General features: G+C 42.8%; 1 protein-coding gene across 1 annotated transcript in view; it reads left to right on the top strand.

Annotated features, from left to right (window-relative positions):
- The window catches only part of LOC126204297 (uncharacterized calcium-binding protein B0563.7-like), a 532,738-nt gene that overhangs the window by 343,991 nt on the left and 168,452 nt on the right, over positions 1-20,295 (top strand). The window lies entirely within an intron of this gene.

Genomic DNA, 20,295 nt, shown 5'->3' with positions numbered 1-20,295 from the left:
TCTATTAAGTAATTATTACTAAACGCTTGAACTTGCTGCACCTCAGCTTCGTAAGTTTTATACAGTAAAGTTACTTCCCTACTTCACCAATCATCATTACTGTGGAACCAGTGGGCGGTTGGAAAATTTTGCTACTAACAGAGATACAAAAGTGGTTGGTAGGTAGACGAGGCTGACAACCCCTACACTAAAGCCTTAGTATACTTACTTAATGAGATACTGTCGTCTTATTATCAAATTTCAATGTTGGCCATCAATAAGCGTCAGCATGCGAACCATTTAACGAAACATCATCCCTTGATGACTCCACGACACAAGTCTTTACTCTTGGCCTGCGCCCGTCAACACCGACAATGGGTCGTTGATGACTGGAAACATGTTGCCTGGTCGGACGAGTCTCGTTTCAGATTGCATCGAGCGGATGGACGTGTACCGGTATGGAGACAACCTCATGAATCCATGGAACCTGCATGTCAGCAGGGAACTGTTCAATCTTGTGGATGCTATATAATTATGTGGGGCGTGTGCAGTCGGAGTGATATGGGACCTCTGATAGGTCTAGATAAGCCTCTGATGGGTGACACGTACGTAAGCATCCTGTCTGATCACCTGAATCCATTAATGTCCATTGGGCAATTCCAGCAGAACAATGCGAGGCCCCCATACGTCCAGAATTGCTAAAGAGTGGCTTCAGGAACACTCTTCTGAGTTTAAACACTTTCGCTGGTCACCAAACTCCCCAGACATGAACATTATTGAGCATATCAGGGATGCTTTGCAGCGTGCTGTTCAGAAGAGATCTCCACCCCTTCGTAGTCTTACGGATTCATGGTGTCAGTTCCCTCCAACACTAGTTCAGCCATTAGTCGAGTCCATGCCAAGTTGTGTTGAGACACTTCTGCGTGCTCGCGGGGGCCCTACACGATATTAGGCAGGTGTACCAGTTTCTTTGGGTCTTCAGTGTAATATGAGAATACGAAATGTAAAACAAGCCACTTTGCCCTGTAAGGAGTGTAGGCATTATCCCGACTGTGCGCAATTACGGTAAATGGTGTCTGATGAAGGAAATAGGCAATTCAAAGACATGTGCTTTCGAAGGCTAAAATACAGCGTTTTACGAGCATCATAGCAATTAAGTGTCACATTATGTATTTTTAATACATGTTAATAAATTTGTCGTTTACTTTAGGTGTATACACAACACAAAATACTTCACTGCAGACGAGCGCGTGCAACCATTTTCACGAAACCCGCTGACAGTAGCAAAGAGGTGTCTTAGAATATTTTTAACTGTTCGCCACTAGGCTGCAGTAGTCTCCAAAAGAATAAAAGGGTCACTTTACCCGTCATGTTCACTACAGCCGTCCTTCCCCTACGGGTGATGTCTAAAAGCTATTGACGAGAAATATCTTCAGAGATCTATTTAAGGTGAAGCTGAATTACTGACGCCAAAAACAAACAAGGTTGTAAAGGAATTAGTAGCGACGGCTGTACTTTCTGAGCTTTTAACGCGACGACTCCTTTGACACACTCTGAATGTAAACTCGCGCAGTCTCTGGCTAAGTGGCTGTTACTCTAAAGAGAGCAGCCGGCCGTCGACGAGAAGAGACGAGACGGGCGGAGAAGCGCTCTCGAGCAAACAGCTCTCTGGCGTCCCGAGAGCGGCCGCAGAGGAGGCGCAGAAGCGCCACTCGTGCTTCCGCTGGCCGTATTTTACTTGGCTGCATTATAAACCACGCCAGGGCGACGCACACCACCCACTACCCACTCTCTCTGCGGTAGACACTTTCTCACCCGTCCGCCTCCCTCCCCCACTCCCTCCTCCATTCTTCTCTATCTCTCCCTCCCTCCCTCCCTCTCTCCCTCTCGCTCTCTCTCTCCCTCTCCCTCTCCCTCCCCCCCTCTCTCTCTCTCTCTCTGTCTCTGTCAGTCTCCCAGCCACAATTGGGTAATTTTTCACGAGCTCTTCTACCGCTGCGGTCCATCCGTTAACTAACAGTTGGGAATACGAGAACTTTTTCAGAGTCCCTGCTGATAAAAGGTCAGATGAAGTCGTTTTAGAGTGGACTAATGTCTATACATTGTCAGGGGGAAATTTGCTTTGGTCTGCTACAGCTAAAACTGTGGCAGTCTGTACTATTAAAAGTCAAAAATGGCCCCCTATTCTCAGCTACAGGATGCCTAACTAACAGGTCCCGAAGGCAACAAAAATTTGATTTCCATTATTTCATATATTTATTGACCGAAATTTAAAAGTTTAAAATGCTCTCATAATATACTGATCAAGAGGAACACTCTTACATTAAAGGTTTTAGACAATAAAATTTTCAGAATTGTGTTTATATCTTGACGCAGCGCAACTCCCAGCGTACAATTTACAGAGACTTCAGTCATCCAGTATTTGAGAATGAGGGCGCTTAGAGACTTTCTACGAACTTCACACATAAATTCTAACCTTTTCGAAATTTTTTTTAGTGACAGCTCCACAAAATAATGAAAGGAAACAAGTTTATCGCCTCCTACATTTCCACTTTTCATGTTCAAAGACTTCAGCATTAGGCATGACGCTTTTATTTATCACATATTTACTGCTAACTCTATTCGCAACGCATGTTTCTGACAACATCCACATATACCACTGAACGTACCTGCAAAATTATATCACTGTACGACAATCGGGTCAGGAGGTATTGCGCCATAAACACTGAGATCCGTGAAACATTAGCTTTTCTCAAAACGGAGCGCAAATTACCCATGCTACACAGAGGTGACAGATGGCGCAAGGATCACGTTCACGAGGTATAAAACTGCAATGCATTGACAGAGATATCATTTGCACTCAGGTGATTCGTGTAAAAACGTTTCCGACGTGATAGTGGCCACACGGAGGAAATTGGCGGACTTCTAACGCGGATTGATAGTTGGAGCTGGACGCATGGGCCATTCCATTTCGGAATTCGTTAGGGAATTCAATATTCCGATATCCACAGCGTCAAGAGTGTGCCGAGAAAGCCAAATTTCAGGCATTACGTCTCACCATGGACAACGCAGCGGCTGACGGCCTTCACTTACCAACCGAGAGCGGCGTTTGCGTAGAGTTATCAGTGCTAACAGGCAGGCAACACAGCGCGACATAACCCCAGAAATCAATGTGGGACGTACGACCAACGTATTTGTTAGGCAATGCGGTGAAATCTGACGTCAATGGGCTATGGCAGTAGATGGGCGAGTGCCTTTGCTAACAGCACGTCCGCAGCGCCTCTGCTGAGCTCGTGATAGCACCCGTTGGGCCCTACACGACTGGAAAACGGTGGCCTAGACAGAAGAGTCCCGATTTCAGTCGATAAGAGCTGATGGTAGGGTTCGAGCGTGGCACATGGCACATGGGCCCAACATGTCAACAAGACACTGTGCAAGTTGATGGTGGTTCCATAATGGAGTGGGCTGTGTTTGCGTGGAATGAACTGGGTCCTCTGGTCAAACTGAACCGATCACTGACTGGAAATGGTTATACGAGGTGCGGCTAGAAAAAAACCGGACTGATGCTGGAAAAAACATTTATTTACAATTATTTACAATTTCATGCTATCTCCTTCAATGTACTCTCCTCCTCGGTCTCTACACCGCTCCATACGAATTTTCTACTGTTCATAGCAATGCTGCAGATCATTTTCGGTAAGTCCATACATTACTTCCGTCGCTTTTTCTTTTACTGCTTCAACAGTCTCAAATCTAGTTCCTTTCAAAGCTGACTTGACTTTAGGGAAAAGAAAAAAGTCACAGGGGGCCAAATCAGGTGAGTAGGGTGGATGATCTAAGATGGGAATGTTGTGTTTTGCCAAAAACGTCTTCACTGACAACGCACTGTGAGCTGGGGCATTGTCTTGGTGAAGGATCCATGACTTTTTTCTCCACAAATCGTTCCGTTTTCTCCGTACTCGCTCACGTATGGTAGCCAGGACGCTAATGTAGTAATGCTGATTCACTGTTTGTCCCTCTGGTACCCAATCAATGTGCACAATCCCTTTGATGTCAAAAAAAAAACAATCATCATTGCCTTGAATTTCGATTTTGACATTCGTGCTTTTTTTTGTCGTGGAGAACCAGGAGCTTTCCAATGCATCGATTGGCGTTTAGTTTCGGGATCGTAAGTAAAAAACCACGATTCATCGCAAGTAATAACATTTTGTAAGAAGGTGGGATCACTTTCAATGTTTTCCAGGATGTCAGAACAAATCATTCTTCGGCGTTCCTTCTGTTCAATTGTGAGACACTTTGGAACCATTTTTGAACACACTTTGTTCATGTTGAAACTTTCATGAAGAATCTGCCTAACACTTTCCTTGTCAACTCCTGTTAACTCAGACACTGCTCTGATTGTTAAACGGCGATCTTGTCGAACAAGTTTACTGATTTTTTCAATGTTTGCATCAGTTTTTGCTGACAATGGTCTGCCAGTGCGAGTGTCATCACTGGTGTCTTCGCGGCCATCTTTAAATCGTTTAAACCACTCAAACACTTGTGTTCGCGATAAACAATCATCGCCGTACACTTGTTGTAACATTACAAACATTTCACTTGCAGATTTTCCTAGTTTGAAACAAAATTTGATGTTAACACGCTGTTCTTTCTGTACACTCAACATTTTCCGACGCACAGACAAAACGTCAACTACTTAAAACAGACGCCACGGGCAGACTGAGTGCAGGAGGCAGATGAAACTCGAGCAGTAGGCGGAGCGAGAGTCACGTGACAGGCCACGCCACTTTCAGCCTTATTGCATTCGTTTTATTGTTTCGCCAGTACTAGTCCGGTTTTTTTCTAGCCACACCTCGTATTCGGCTATTTGCAGCCATTTGCGATGGAGTTTTTATGGATGACAATGCGCAATGTGAGCGGGCCGTAATTGTTCACAATTAGTTTGAAGAACATTCTCGACAATTCGAGTGAATTGCTTGACCACCCAGATCGTCCAACATGAATTCCATTAAACATTTATAGGACATAATCCAGAGGTCAGTTTGTGCACAGAATCATGCACCGGAAACACTTTTAAATTATGGACGGATATAGAGGCAGTATGGCTAAACATTTCTGCAAGGGACTGCCAACGAGGTGTTGAGTTCAGTCACGTCTACTTGCTGCACTACGCAGGGCAAACGTAGATCTGACACAATACTTGGGAATGACCCACCACTTTTTTTCACCTTCGTGTTTATTCATTCAGTGTGTGATAATGATAGCTCTTAGCGACTACATGCAATCGTTAAACATAATTTCAAACTTTTTCTAAGCTGTGTCTCGCTTACAGCCCCTCAAAATAATGAAAGAATTACAGTTTATTCTTAAAAACTGTTCACTGTTTATGCGGTAAAATGCCAGCGTCAAGCATGACGTTTTCATTTATTATTTGTTCGCTGTCAGTTTATCAGACAGCAACCACACATGCTATTGAAAATACCTACAAAACTATCTCATTGCACGAGACATGATTTAGAAGAAAAACTATGTTTTCAGAAAAATGTTAATAGTGCTCGATAGTTATCAACATACTTAGGACTTCGTTTGCGATGAAATTTTTATGGATGAAAATACGCAGTGTGACAGGGCCAGCGTTACTGGTTATAAAGAAAAGAGGCACCATATTCGTGTATCCCTTGCTACGTTATGAACATACCACAGAAGTAAGAAACAGCACTTAATAGGCTTTTAATGTAGTGAAAATCGGCGTAGTGTTAGTTGGCGAGTTCTTATATGCTGGATGTGTCGGACCATTGGTGAGAAGGTAGCTATTTTGTTATTGTAAGAATGTAAAAGACCGCCTTCGCATCGCCAGACAGAACAAGGAATTAACTAACTGTTAATATCAACTCTTATAAACGAATGAGAGGATTTGTACGTCTGTGCGCCGCTAGCATTGAAAGTGGAGCATACAAATCGGAACTATTATTTATTATTGACTGGCTCATTCATTTTCAGTTTTCATTCGATGATAATGGTTTAATGACAAGCTGTCATTAAATTAACGATGTTCGCCCAGAAAACGACGAATTATTCCGTAGGTGTTCAGTGCAACCGTCTTCTGCGGTTGCGTACAGAGCAACCAATGAAGACTGTGGGCTTTTCAGAGAGCGTTAACTGACATCGCCGGTGTCGCACATTCCCATAGGAATGATGAGTATCGACTTCTGTTGCACGTGACTTCTACTTCATCTGCCAAGAGCCTGTACTTCGCCATTTTCTCATTTCAGATGGTTTGCAAGCGAGTGTTGGGTGCAGTGATGCCTACAGGGAAAGTGATTTGTTCAGCTTTCTTAATCACCGTCATATTACAGGGAATGATTTTATCGTCTACTTTGCATTGAAATTTTCATTTCTGCAACGGTGTGACAATATTTACCTGTAGATAGAGGAAATTCCTCCATTAATTGATACCTTGGATGATTACTTATGCGACCTCATTATGTATTTTCAGATATTCCTTGGATGCTAAGATGTGCCAGATGTGAAGTTTAGTAGGACTTGCATGTGATCGTTTGGCATTATTACTATCGTTATTATTATTATTATTATTATTATTATTATTATTATTATTTGATGTTTGGTGTACACGCAGTACCATATTATGTAAGTAGTACATTTGGTGACTAAAAAAACTGTGTAAGTAGTACTTCATAGTAACACATCATGTAACTGGCAAAGCATATGATACGTCTAAATTGTGATTAAAAAGTAAAGCATTATAGGAATACAATAATTTGTTACAACGTGACGTTGTGACATTATCTTCGCGTAATCCGCTGGCTTCCACGGTGTACCATAGTTCTACGTGGGAATTCACTCAATTATACGCCTAGTTTAAATTTTCTGAAATGCTCCATCCTCATTTTGTGAACATTTGTGATATGAGGGTAGTGATGACACTAGCGGAACATTGGTGTTTCAATTTACTCAGCTTTGAACACAAGTCATTTACTTATCACACAGGGAAACAATATCTTATTCAGGAACAAGTTGACGACTCTCTGACGCCTACCATACGGAGGCGGTACTGAGGCTGCCGCGAGATGGGAGCGTATCCTTTTGACGGACGTCAGGTTCCGTGTACCGCATGTCGGACACCTGAACTCAAGCTGTAAATACAGGGTGTTTCAAAAATGACCGGTATATTTGAAACGGCAATATAAACTAAACGAGCAGCGATAGAAATACACCGTTTGTTGCAATATGCTTGGGACAACAGTACATTTTCAGGCGGACCAACTTTCGAAATTACAGTAGTTACAATTTTCAACAACAGATGGCGCTGCAAGTGATGTGAAAGATATAGAAGACAACGCAGTCTGTGGGTGCGTCATTCTGTACGTCGTCTTTCTGCTGTAAGCGTGTCCTGTTCACAACGTGCAAGTGTGCTGTGGACAACATGGTTTATTCCTTAGAACAGAGGATTTTTCTGGTGTTGGAATTCCACAGCCTAGAACACAGTGTTGTTGCAACAAGACGAAGTTTTCAACGGAGGTTTAATGTAACCAAAGGACCGAAAAGCGATACAATAAAGGATCTGTTTGCAAAATTTCAACGGACTGGGAACGTGACGGATGAACGTGCTGGAAAGGTAGGGCGACCGCGTACGGCAACCACAGAGGGCAACGCGCAGCTAGTGCAGCAGGTGATCCAACAGCGGCCTCGGGTTTCCGTTCGCCGTGTTGCAGCTGCGATCCAAATGACGCCAACGTCCACGTATCGTCTCATGCGCCAGAGTTTACACCTCTATCCATACAAAATTCAAACGCGGCAACCCCTCAGCGCCGCTACCATTGCTGCACGAGAGACATTCGCTAACGATATAGTGCACAGGATTGATGACGGCGATATGCATGTGGGCAGCATTTGGTTTACTGACGAAGCATATTTTTACCTGGACGGCTTCGTCAATAAACAGAACTGGCGCATATGGGGAACCGAAAAGCCCCATGTTGCAGTCCGATCGTCCCTGCATCCTCAAAAAGTACTGGTCTGGGCCGCCATTTCTTCCAAAGGAATCATTGGCCCATTTTTCAGATCCGAAACGATTACTGCATCACGCTATCTGGACATTCTTCGTGAATTTGTGGTGGTACAAACTGCCTTAGACGACACTGCGAACACCTCGTGGTTTATGCAAGATGGTGCCCGGCCACATCGCACGGCCGACGTCTTTAATTTCCTGAATGAATATTTCGATGATCGTGTGATTGCTTTGGGCTATCCGAAACATACAGGAGGCGGCGTGGATTGGCCTCCTTATTCGCCAGACATGACCCCCTGTGACTTCTTTCTGTGGGGACACTTGAAAGACCAGGTGTACCGCCAGAATCCAGAAACAATTGAACAGCTGAAGCAGTACATCTCATCTGCATGTGAAGCCATTCCGCCACACACGTTGTCAAAGGTTTCGGGTAATTTCATTCAGAGACTACGCAATATTATTGCTACGCATGGTGGATATGTGGAAAATATCGTACTATAGAGTTTCCCAGACCGCAGCGCCATCTGTTGTTGACAATTGTAACTACTGTAATTTCGAAAGTTTGTCTGCCTGAAAATGTACTGTTGTCCCAAGCATATTGCAACAAACGGTGTATTTCTATCGCTGCTCGTTTAGTTTTTATTGCCGTTTCAAATATACCGGTCATTTTTGAAACACCCTGTAAGTATCACAGTTGCTTACCTTTCTTACTACAACCTAGGAATATATCACATGAACTAAAACCCAGAGTATTCAAAACATAAATCTCACCAGTAGAATAATTTGTTATTATTTGCTGATTACTATATGGTCTGTTATCTAGAGAGAACAGACTGAACACACTACACACATCAAAATATCTTAATTACAATATTATGTGTATGTAATTTTGAAAATTTTGTGTTATATTCCAGTATAATTCTGTTAATGTTTTTTAATAACTAAATTGCTTGCGAGCTTATAGAATAACAGCTTGCTTCGACTGCTTTGTGTGTTAGCCTATCACCACACACTCCAGCAGCTTACTGTTAAAGCCTGCCTCTGCTTGTTGCTAATTACAGCTATCGTACTCTAATATATGCTTATATATACACAGTACCGTTTACATTGCCCCTTTATTCTCAAAACTTAGTTTATAGTCTACGGCTGGGAACTCGACACGTCGTTTGAATCGAATCATTCCCTATATACATCACGTAACTGTCATCAAAACTTCATACGTTGTCTGTGTTTGGGGATAAATATATTGCATAATTACGTAAAATGAAACATCTTTCACCACCTCACAAGCAGAACTTCATCTAATGGTTGCTACGCGCTTTGCGCTTCTCCAGACTCAGACACATCGAAAATTCAAGAAACGACATTGAACTACACTGGATGACTACGTGTGATATGTTATTTCTTACAAAACGCCAATATTATTGATATAGGTTATTTTTTAACTACAACGACTAACAGACGCTACGTTTACCTCCATTTTCCTGGCTCTACAATCATCTGTGATTAGTCATGGCTCAGGAACAACAGTGACTCGGTTTTGGTTTGTGTCTTTTCTCCCCTTGCCTTTCATCAGGATCTGATTGTTCTCTCCCAACGGTTTGGCGACGGGAAGGAGATTGGCCGTCAGAACCTCAGTATTCAGTTCTCTCAAACACGGCTGGCGTAGCGTCCCTCATAGGTACCTTGTAATGTTGCTGTGGTATGTTGTGTCTTCCAGCTTGTATCAGCACCCGGTGTACCTGTAGTTCCGATAATGATGCTGTGTGTCACCATACATACCATTTAGTAAAAAGTGATTTGTTTTGTGAAGTCTGGTTCATGTGGTACTGAGTGCTGCTAACATCTCTGAAAAAATCTGTACATCGTTGACGTTTTGTGTTTAACTATGAGGGTACTGACCGTGAACGTCCTTGTTTCCTTGGTGGCTGGAATGGTGTATTAGTTCTTTAAGTAGTTTGTACTTCTCAATTATCTTCTTGATTTCTCCTCTGGATGTCTTTCCATCTTAATATTTTTCAGCCGCTTATCAGTCCTTTTGAATCTATGGAGGTCTGCAGAGCTTGACTCCGGAGCTCTAGAGTCTGTCTTGTGGTGTTCTGTGCTGAAGAGAATGTTAGAGTTGTGCATACTACATGGAGCTGGGTGTGGTATGCGACAGTGTTACGAATTTTATGAGCAAACAGTTTTCTAATTCAGTCACGTTTTAATATCTTTAGTAGGGCGTGATACGATTCAGCAGCATACTGCCACAATCACGTAATAAAAGATTGTACGTTATTCGATCTGATTACACATGCCGTAAGAGCCATGTTTTTCTCGTAGTTTGAGTGCCCGTGAGATAAGTGGGCAAAATTTCTTTGATTCTGCCTACAATATTTACTGCATTTACTGCGAGGGTTTTCTTTTTTAGCCTTCTCTCCAAAGACCACATTTGATGCAATTCTCCACGCAAGCGTATCTTGTGGAAACGTCTTCATCTGTAAGTAACTACCACAACTTACACCCGCTTGAGAACCTGTTTGCTGCAGTCAGTAGTTGGTCTCCCCCTGCAACTGATATCCTCTCTCCCCCAATCAATCCCATTCCTCTACATTATTAAATTATTTTTGAGGGTTGAGGTCTCAAGACTTGTTCTATAAAACTCTCCCTTCTTGTACTCAAGTTGTGTCCTAAAATCTTAATAAATTTTTAGCATTTTTTCCCGTCACACATTGAGTGAAATAATTGGCATATTCAATTAAAGAGAGGTGGAAGAAAAAGTTTATTTCTCTTAAGATGAGACATATAAAAGTACAGATTGTTGTACAGTAAGTCTCAGCAAATTTTCTGGACAGAACTAAAGAAAGTTCGTAATACGATAGTGCAGTGGCTGTGTTATTAAGAAGAACGATGCAGTGTTCCTTCAGACTTGCATGTACGTCCCAAGAAGACGAACTGTAGCGACTACAACCGTCAATACGAGAAATTTATTAGCAGTTGCGAATGCGGACAACCATCAGCTGTATAATGGAATAACGACAATGAATATTTGTGCCGAACCGAGACTCGAACTCGTATCTCCTGCTTTACTCGAGCGGTTTCCTAAACCGCTTTGGCTATCCCTGGAAGACTCACGACCAGACCCAAACTTGAGTATGTCTTCGTCCATGCGTCACAACCAGCGCTCGTAAACATTAAGTGACTCCCGTTCACGGGGCAACATTATAATTGAAAGTCGTTGCCTGGTACCGGCGGATAAATACGATTCTGCATTCACTGTGTTTTTAAGGAGGGCGATGCAATGCGCGAATGCATGTCCGAAGAAACACTGCATCGCCCTTCGTAACAACACAGGGAATGCAGTATCGTATTTATCCGCCGGTGCAAGGCAACGACTTTCAATTATAATGTTGCCCCGTGAACGGGGTTACTTAATGTGTACGAGCGCAGGTTGTGACGCATGGACGAAGACATATGCAAGTTTGGGTCATCCCGTGAGCCGTGCAGGGTTAGCCAAAGCGGGTAAGGCAACCGTTCACGTAAAGCAGGAGATTCCAGTTAGACTTCCGGTCTGGCACAAATTTTCATTGTTGTCATTCCATTATACAGCTGATGGTTGCCCCTATTCGCAACTGCGAATACCTTTCATGTGAACTTTCTCACCTTTCAGCAGTGGTACACTAGACTCAATAAGGACATCGCATTTATGGCAAATATATTCAGGTATAACCTACAATCAAACAATGAGCACACGAGGATGCAAAATGCTGGTGAAACGTGTCTTTTCAAGGTTAACATTGATATGAAATAGTTACTGAAGCACAAAGCTTGTTGCTCGCCAAATAATGGTGTTTTGTTAGCCCATCGGCTATGGTGACCCCCAAACTACGCCTTTCTATTTTCCGCATTTCTTTGGTTTCGTTTCTTTCTCCCTATATATTCCATTTGCTTTTTCTAAGTATTCTATGGTGTCTGGTGGTTTCTCTCGTTATGTTGTCCTGTTGGTGAGCGGGTTTCTTAACGCTAATGCCGTCTTTTCCGGTAGCTACCTCCAGAAATCTGCAGCTCATCGCCGATGACTTTTGTTGTTTCTAGAAGCTCCTCGGGAATTGTATGGCAGTTCCCCGTACTTTGGGAGGCTCCATTAGGGAGCGATGCGGTGCCTTCTGGGTGGCCGTTCGCACCGCTCCGGTGTCGTGTTGCGTGCACGAGGTACGTACCAGCTCTGCCTGCCTCCTGGGGGTGTCGGGTTGTTCTCTGGTGCGCAAGCGCTGCCGAGCCACAACGTCGTCACCATTTATTATGCAGTGTCTACGAAGATTGATGCTGAGTCTGTTCTACAGACAAGGGGATGGCCTCAAGATACGGCCAACCAGTTCAGTTCATATTAGACAAGTCGCTTGCGTGCAACCTGAATTGAAACACTGAGATATTTTCGCCCAATTCCCCCAACGCTCCAGTGCCATTTTTGAGAAAACTTCTCCTAAAGTTCATAACGCGCAGCCGTCTCAGAATTGATAGGATCGATATGTAATTGAAAACTAATCATTTTGTATCAACATATAGGGAGTCTGCAAAGTCGTATTTTCCAGTAAATCGATGAAAAACTTATACTACTGCCGCCTATACACCGAAAAGGTAAACACTGTTCAACGAAAGTACTACTAACGTAGCGACCAAGGAATCTGGCTGGGGAGCAGAGTATCTGCGTTCGATTCCCAGCAGCATTCTGCAGTTGCTGTTATTTGTAATTTAATCTGCATCGAAACTGGTAGAAGTAGGAGGGTTAATAAGGTAAGGAACTAATTTAGGAATAGTAACAAAGTAGGCAAATAAATTTCACAAAGAACTCGGATTAGTAATGAATTAAAATTTTAAGTCTCGTTGTATGAAAACAGTTCCGAGTAAATAAACGTAAACATGGTCCGCAGCAGGCTGCAAAGGTGATTTTCATGTAATCGTGCAATTAGCTGATTTCGACTACTTGTCATTGTCAAGCACTCCACAAATTTCTTGCAACTACATGGTAGTAATTTGTTTGCTGTGACAACAAATTACCAGCTGCAGTCAGTTACTATGTGGTTGTAAGAAATTTGTGCAGTGCTTGACAACGACAAGTGGTTTCACATTAGCTAATTGCACGATTAAATCAAAATCACATTACAACCTACTGCGCACCCTGTTTACGTTTATTAAGCATCTGGAGGCTGTGGTCCCCACAAATACAAAATTTTAATTCCGAGTAAGTTTGCTGTGAAGACGAGCATTCGACGTACGTTATCGATGGAGGAAAAACGCGAATCCTTGTTGCAGTTAGTAGTGTACATAAAGTAATATATTCGTACACATTCCATTACAGCGGCTGGAAAATTGTTGCCTAAAGTTTTCGGGTGCTCGGACAAACCAATGATCATATTGGTCCTAGGGATATAGAAGAGGTAAGTCGCTCAAACTACTCGTTAAAAAATGTTTACTTCAGTTGCTCCAAATCCGGGAAATAGAACGATTCAGTTTACAAAACACATTTTGATGACATTATTCCTGGGGTGGACAACTAACAACGTCATGAGTTATAGCTTCATTGTGGGCGCCGAGGGTCAACCGGCTTCCACTGTAGAAGTAATAACGCCAAACTTCACACCTGTGTCAGACATGTGATGTTAATTTTCATCGCCAAATTGAAAAGCATCAGTTCGAAACTTCAAAAAATTACCCAATGGAACTTGTAGACACGAGTGGTAGCAAAAACGATTCACAGCGTAATTCATGGTCAGCTTCCAGTACTGACTTTTCAGGCATTGTTATCGCATATGCCGTATGCGTCAAAATTAATTCCTGAAAAAGAAATATTTTTAAATGTAAACCAAGTTTCTTTTTCTGCAATACTTCGGTAGGATCGATGTAGCTGCGCGAAGATTGCATTTGGTTGTTGGTGCCGCGAGTATATTTGCTTCAACTGTTTATAAGACAAGTAGCACCCATCTAGTCGTTCGAAGGAAATGGAGGAGATGTAACAGAGTGAGTCAAAGAGACACTGTAACCCGAGCAGGAATAAATTTTCCATTCTTTCCCAATTGAAACGTTCGAGAGCTTAGTTTACCTACCTCGTCATCACTCCTTGATGGTTTCCTTACCTTACTAACCCGCCTATGCCTACCAGTTTCCAAACTGACAATAAAAAAGAACTGTAGAATGCAACTGTGAATTAAAAAGGTTCTCCGCTCCGCAACCAGACGCATTGGTCGATACACCAGCGGTGGTTTCTTTTAACACCTCTTACTTTAGGAGTACATAATCGGCAGTCGAAAAAGTTTATTTCCTCGATTTCTAGCAGAATATGCGTTTGCAGATCCCCTGTATATTGACAAAAATGCTTAGCTTTCAATCATCTTTCGATCCCGTCAATTCTAAAATGACTGCGCGTCATGAACTTTAGTACTTTTCTCAAAAATGGGGGTTGTTAAGCCAAAATATCTTAGATCCTTTTATTTTAAGTTGAGCTCAACTCACCAAATGTGAGTGTGTCTGAGGCTCACCCTTTGTGAGGAATTCTAGTTTCTCTCCATCCAGTGACGTAGTCCACGTTCAACTCTGATGTCAGGGACACGCCAAACTCTTCGGTTGCCACAGCAGTTATTCGCAAAGCTGAAGTCAGTTTTGTCATGGAGCAGTTTCAACACAGGAATATGAGAACAGTTCACAAGCTTCGTCGTTACAGAAACACTTTTCTCACTGATGCGGCAGAGACTGGTAAGTTCTTTTTGCAACTTTATAAATCTCTGCCTTCATCCACGACAGCAGTAAGCCAAATTCTTGCAGGCCACCTGTCAGACTCCTTATACGGGGAGGGCAAAACGAAACTGGTCCGAGAAATATTTCATGCACTTCACAAGACAGGCAACCCATCTTACACACATACGCATCCAGAGTGGCTGGATGATGTAGGACTAAGGTGCATGAAACATTTTCCAGGTTACATCTATTTTGCCCAATCTATGTATCTGACACAGCAGTGCACATTGCATGACGCGTATTGTGCAGTACGTGCTGTAGGTGGTCATAGTTGAGTTGACAATATGGACACCCGCCAGTAGATTTCGTCGTCAGAAGTACTAAGCTGCTGGGTGCCGTTCCTGCAGTTGCTACTGTTGCTGGCGCGGCTCGTTGACGCCACGGGTAGTAGTCGCTGCCGTGTACGTAGCTGCAAGTTGGCTATTTCTCTTTGCTGAAGACGTATTTCAGTGGAGAGGACCCTGTACTGACTGTACTGGCTGTTTCCGTTTGTGGAAGAGGTGGACCCAGTACTGCATTTCGGTAAGTAGCTCTTCTCCAACTGCTGCGCTGCCTTCATGCATTAACAGTTACCAAAACAACCTCTGCAATATTGCATATGATATGCCACCCTCTACAAGCGACGCTTCTTTTAACCTCTGAAAACCAGTGTTAAATACAACTTGGCACAGTTTGAACACTGAATATCTGGTAATATACACCCTTTGTCTCTAGTCGCCGAATCAGTTTCTGATTGCCAAGAGAGCGCTATAATTAATAAACAGCCCGACTGAAGCAACATAGGTGCCCATAATATTCATTAATCAGTCAAAGATATCAGATCTGTTTTCAGCAAGTGTTAATACGCGAACGGGTATTTTACCGCATGCTTAATGCTCGTAAACTTCTTATCAAGCGAGATACTGTAACAGCTATAGACTTTTAGCCCTGCTATGATTTTTAATGCCATTCTCAAACCTCCCAAATGATTCATACAGTTGTATGACGTTCATTTATGTGTGCGTGTGTGGTATCCCCAACAGTCTGTGGGCACTTAATTCGGCTCACACAGTCACGTATTTAATAGCCCCTCAATCATTGTCAAAATCGATTACATCAGCCGCTGGAAACTATTCAATACAACGTCACGCAAGAGACACGAAACTTAATTTAGATCAATGTAATGTTCACATCTGACTGTACTGATACACAAACTCCAGACAAAAGCTGTAAGTAATAGATACATGAAAAGCGGGAAATGTTAAGATCGAGACTTCATATACACTTGTAGTGCGCGTTTCTTGCTATTACGCAGAAAATCAGGTGAACCTGGGCTGTGTCATTATTCTTCATAATTAAGATATTTCTCATCTGTTCTTACAAAATACTTCCTCATAATATTTAACAGTGTCATATGCACTTATTCCGCATTTGACGGGTCTTAAACTCATTGGAGTACCCAGTTTTTAATTTTTACTTTTTTTTTAAAGGTCCGATCATGTATTTTTAACCGTGTTTATTCTCTCTGTGTTTTGATTTAAATAGGATTAAAGGTACAAAATAAAACTTACATACGTTAGTAGTAACAGTAAATTCTTAAATAAAAACACAGTTTAATCTAGGACACTTACATTATGCAATTACGAGTGGCGTTTGGTTGCAACTCGTGAATAAAATAATGTAGCATTAATGGCGGTGTGGCAAAATGCGTCCGATCAGAACAAGACCTAGAAAACAAAAGGTGCCTCTCAATCATCTGACGATCAAAAATCTTCAAATATTTCCAGCGGCTGCATACAATATTTATACTGCCGTGGGCTATATCTATGGCTCAAGTTATTTCTTAATTTTATTGCTTATAATTACGTTTTCTGCTAAGAAAAGCTCAGCATGCAAATGTGCCTTTAAAAGTTCCATCAAAAAGGGTCGAGCACCGACCTACCTGATTACTGTCGCCTGTCGCATAACGTGTCCTGATATCATGAACCGTTCATGAAATATTAGGTGAGCCCCACCTTACGTTGGACCTACTGTATAGTGTTCATTAGATGTTAATGTCTCAGCTAATATAACTGAACTCGCACGTAGAAGGAAAAGTAGCTGAAACAACACTGCTGCTTCTCAGTTACAAATACAGAATTAGCCGAGTGCGGATATTTCACGTACTACCGACAAATTCGTTTTCGGGTACTTTGTCTAGACGTGTGAGACAGAAGATTTAGTCAGTTCCACTGAACCTCACTTTGCTTCTTTAAAGAGTAGTTAACACAACTGGTCAAAATTCTCTCATCTTCCCATAGCGACTACCATAAAAATCTGATTCGTGAAGTGTTCAAACCGCAGCAGCAAAACTGAAAAATCTCACTTTGAATTTATTTTTTATTCGGAAATTTTTGTCCTACCTACGGAACAGCTTCACCACAGAACCTGTCTCAGTGAGAAATGCTATTCTAGAGATGCTAGAGCAAAAACTAAACAAACTACAGTAACTTTTCGTCTGCTTGCTTTTTTCATAAATGATTTTCAACAGCAACAGCAAGAAAAGCGGTTCTGAAGAAGAGAAATTTGTTAACATCGAAAATAAATTTGAATGTTAGGAAGTCTGGTTGGAGTGGTTGGTTGGAGTGCAGACTTGTACGGATATGAAACGTGGACGACAGACAAGAACAGAATAGAAGCTTCCGAAATATGGTGATACAGAAAAATGCTGAAGATTTTATGGGTGTATCTGTGGTGTCACCGCCAGACACCACACTTGCTAGGTGGTAGCCTTTAAATCGGCCGCGGTACGTTAGTATACGGCGGACCCGCGTGTCGCCACTGTCAGTGATAGCAGACCGAGCGCCACCACACGGCAGGTCTAGAGAGACGTACTAGCACTCGCCCCAGTTGTACAGCCGACGTTCATAGCAAAGGTTCACTGACAACTACGCTCTCATTTGCCGAGACGATAGTTAGCATAGCCTTCAGCTACATTTGCTACGACCTAGCAAGGCGCCGTATTCAATTGATGATTAATATTATGAAGCATGTATCATCAAGAGCGATGTTCTACAATTGTGTATTAAAGTTAAGTATTATATCAACTACGTACTTTATTTGCAATTCTCAAGATATTGTCCTGTTCCAGACCTCACGCCAGTCAGCGTGTAATTAAACGCGTGCATTTCGGCCTCCTCTAGAAAAACAGTGTTGGCTCTTCTGCAAACACTACAGTATCACTAATAAAGAGATCGTGAATTGAATTAGAGAAAAAACGAAATCTGTGTGACATCATATCTAAAGTAGGGGATCACTTAATAGAACACATTCTGAGGCATCGAGGTATCGTCAATTTGGTAATGAACGAACGTGTATGGGATAAAAATTTTAGAGGGAGATCAAAGTTTGAATGCAATAAGCACGTTCAGAAGACTGAAACCTGCAGTAGTTATGCAGAGATAAAGAGGCTAGCATAGGATAGATTCAGGAGGAAAGCTGCATCAAATCAGTCTTAGGACTGAATACCGCAGTAGCTACTCCTTAATGTGTTTCGGCTAACGTCATCATCAGAATCACAATTAGAGGAGACAGACACTCAGTATTTAGTCGGGTTCCAGTGTACAAGAGTACCATTGATTCGGTATAAAGTTTGTTTATATTTTCTTAAAGGTAAAGGTGAAATGTTAAGGTCAAGACTTCCAGTACAGTTCTGCTGCGTTTCCGCGTGCGTTCGTGGCGCGGTTCTACGAGGGGGAGTTGGAAAATAAGTTTCCCCTGTCTACTGTTGGCAGAGTTCTGTGATACGGGCGAAAGACGACACGGCAGATGAACGCGCAGGTGCAAGACGCCAGTACACCATTGGGTAGAGATCGACCGCGATCAAGCAGATGGCGCTGTCGCAGTGACTGCGCAAAGCAGAGGCCAGCCACTCAGTCTTTTCCTGGAGCTATGGAGAGAAGGTGCGTTTTCGGGTCGTGGTCAAAGGCGGAAGTGAGAGCTGTTATCCGCTATGAATGGGCACGTGGAGTATCAGGCTCAGAAATTCATAACCGCCTTGTTGAGGTGTCTGGGTCAGGTGTGATGTCGAGGCAAATGGTGCGGAGGTGGTGCCAGAAATTCAGTGACGGACGTCAGCAAGTGCAGGACATACCGATACCTGGACCGATACGCACGGCCACTACAGATGCAAATGTCAGGAAGGTGGATGACATGATTAAAGCGAACTGGCGTATCACCATCGATGGAGTAGTGGCAGAACTAGGAATCAAGCATGAGCGGGCTCACAAGATCATCCACGACATTCTTCGATACAGGAAGGTGACAGCACGATGGATGCCACGCCAACTGACCCCGACACACGTGGAACAACGCATGGCGTTCAGCCTGGAACAGCTTGTGCGTTGCCATGAATCTGGCAATGACCTGTTTCGGATTGTGACGAGGGATGAAACGTGGGTCCACCATTACACGCCCGAATCGAAGGCCGCATCCATGGAGTGGAAACTTTCATCATCACCTGTCCGAAATAAGTTCAAAAGCACTCCGTCTGCAGATAAAGTGCTTCTCTGTTGTGCCACTCTGTCGAAATTGAAAGAGGTGATCCGGAAAAAGCGGCCTGGTCTTCTCAGATCTGGCGTTCTGCTGTTGGATGACAATGCGAGGCGACAAACGGCGACGGCAACGCAAAACCATATTGCAACTCTTGGTTGGGAGCGCCTACACCATCCGCCTTACAGTCCGGATCTCGCACCAAGTGACGTCCATCTGTTTCCTGCTTTGAAGAAGACTCTCGGAGGAAGGCGCTTTGGCAGCAATGCTGACGTCAAACAAGCCATTCAACGCTTCTTCGGTATGCAAAGCCCTGATTTTTTCCTGGAAGGCCTTTTGAAGCTTTTAAAGCGGTATGACAAATGTCTCAATGTACTTGGAACTTATGTAGAAAAATAGAGATATGTATTATCTTTAATGTCTCATTCTCTTTTTATTTCCTTTCACACACAACTCTGGCCACAGTCGACTGGGGAAACTTAGTTTCCAACTCCCCCTCGTACATTAGAAGCCGACGAAATACGATGCATCGATGTCCTTTTAATATGATTCTGATGATGGCTTAGGATCAAATTCGTTGCGGTATGTTGTTTATAAAATAAAAAGTGATGAAGACAAAACTATCTTAATTGTTGCTTCAGTAACATCCGATCCACGTAATGATTTTATAAGCCACAATTATATTTGAAAAAAAAAAGAATGACGTCTTTATGTCAGGTAAGTTACAGAAACAAGTTTTGCTTTGCTTCGTGAGCCCCTTGTGCGAAATTTCGGCCAGTGAATTTTAGCCACAACGAGTGCTGTTTCTCTCCGTGACTGTATCTTTAAAATGTAATGCTGAATAAACTCCGCTACCACACACAGGTGAAGGCTGTTTACTTAAAACTTACCTGGTTTCGGGCTTACGCCCATCTTTAGGAGGCTCCATTCAGTTTTGTCTTTACACGTGCATTCTTCATGTTCACTGTTTAAATAAAAGGTAAATTATCTGATTGTGAACACGG

The sequence above is a fragment of the Schistocerca nitens genome, chromosome 9 (assembly GCF_023898315.1).
Source record: "Schistocerca nitens isolate TAMUIC-IGC-003100 chromosome 9, iqSchNite1.1, whole genome shotgun sequence".
Lineage (NCBI taxonomy): Eukaryota > Metazoa > Arthropoda > Insecta > Orthoptera > Acrididae > Schistocerca > Schistocerca nitens.
The sequence above is the reverse complement of the archived record's forward strand: the minus strand, read 5'-3'. Positions and strand labels throughout refer to the sequence as shown.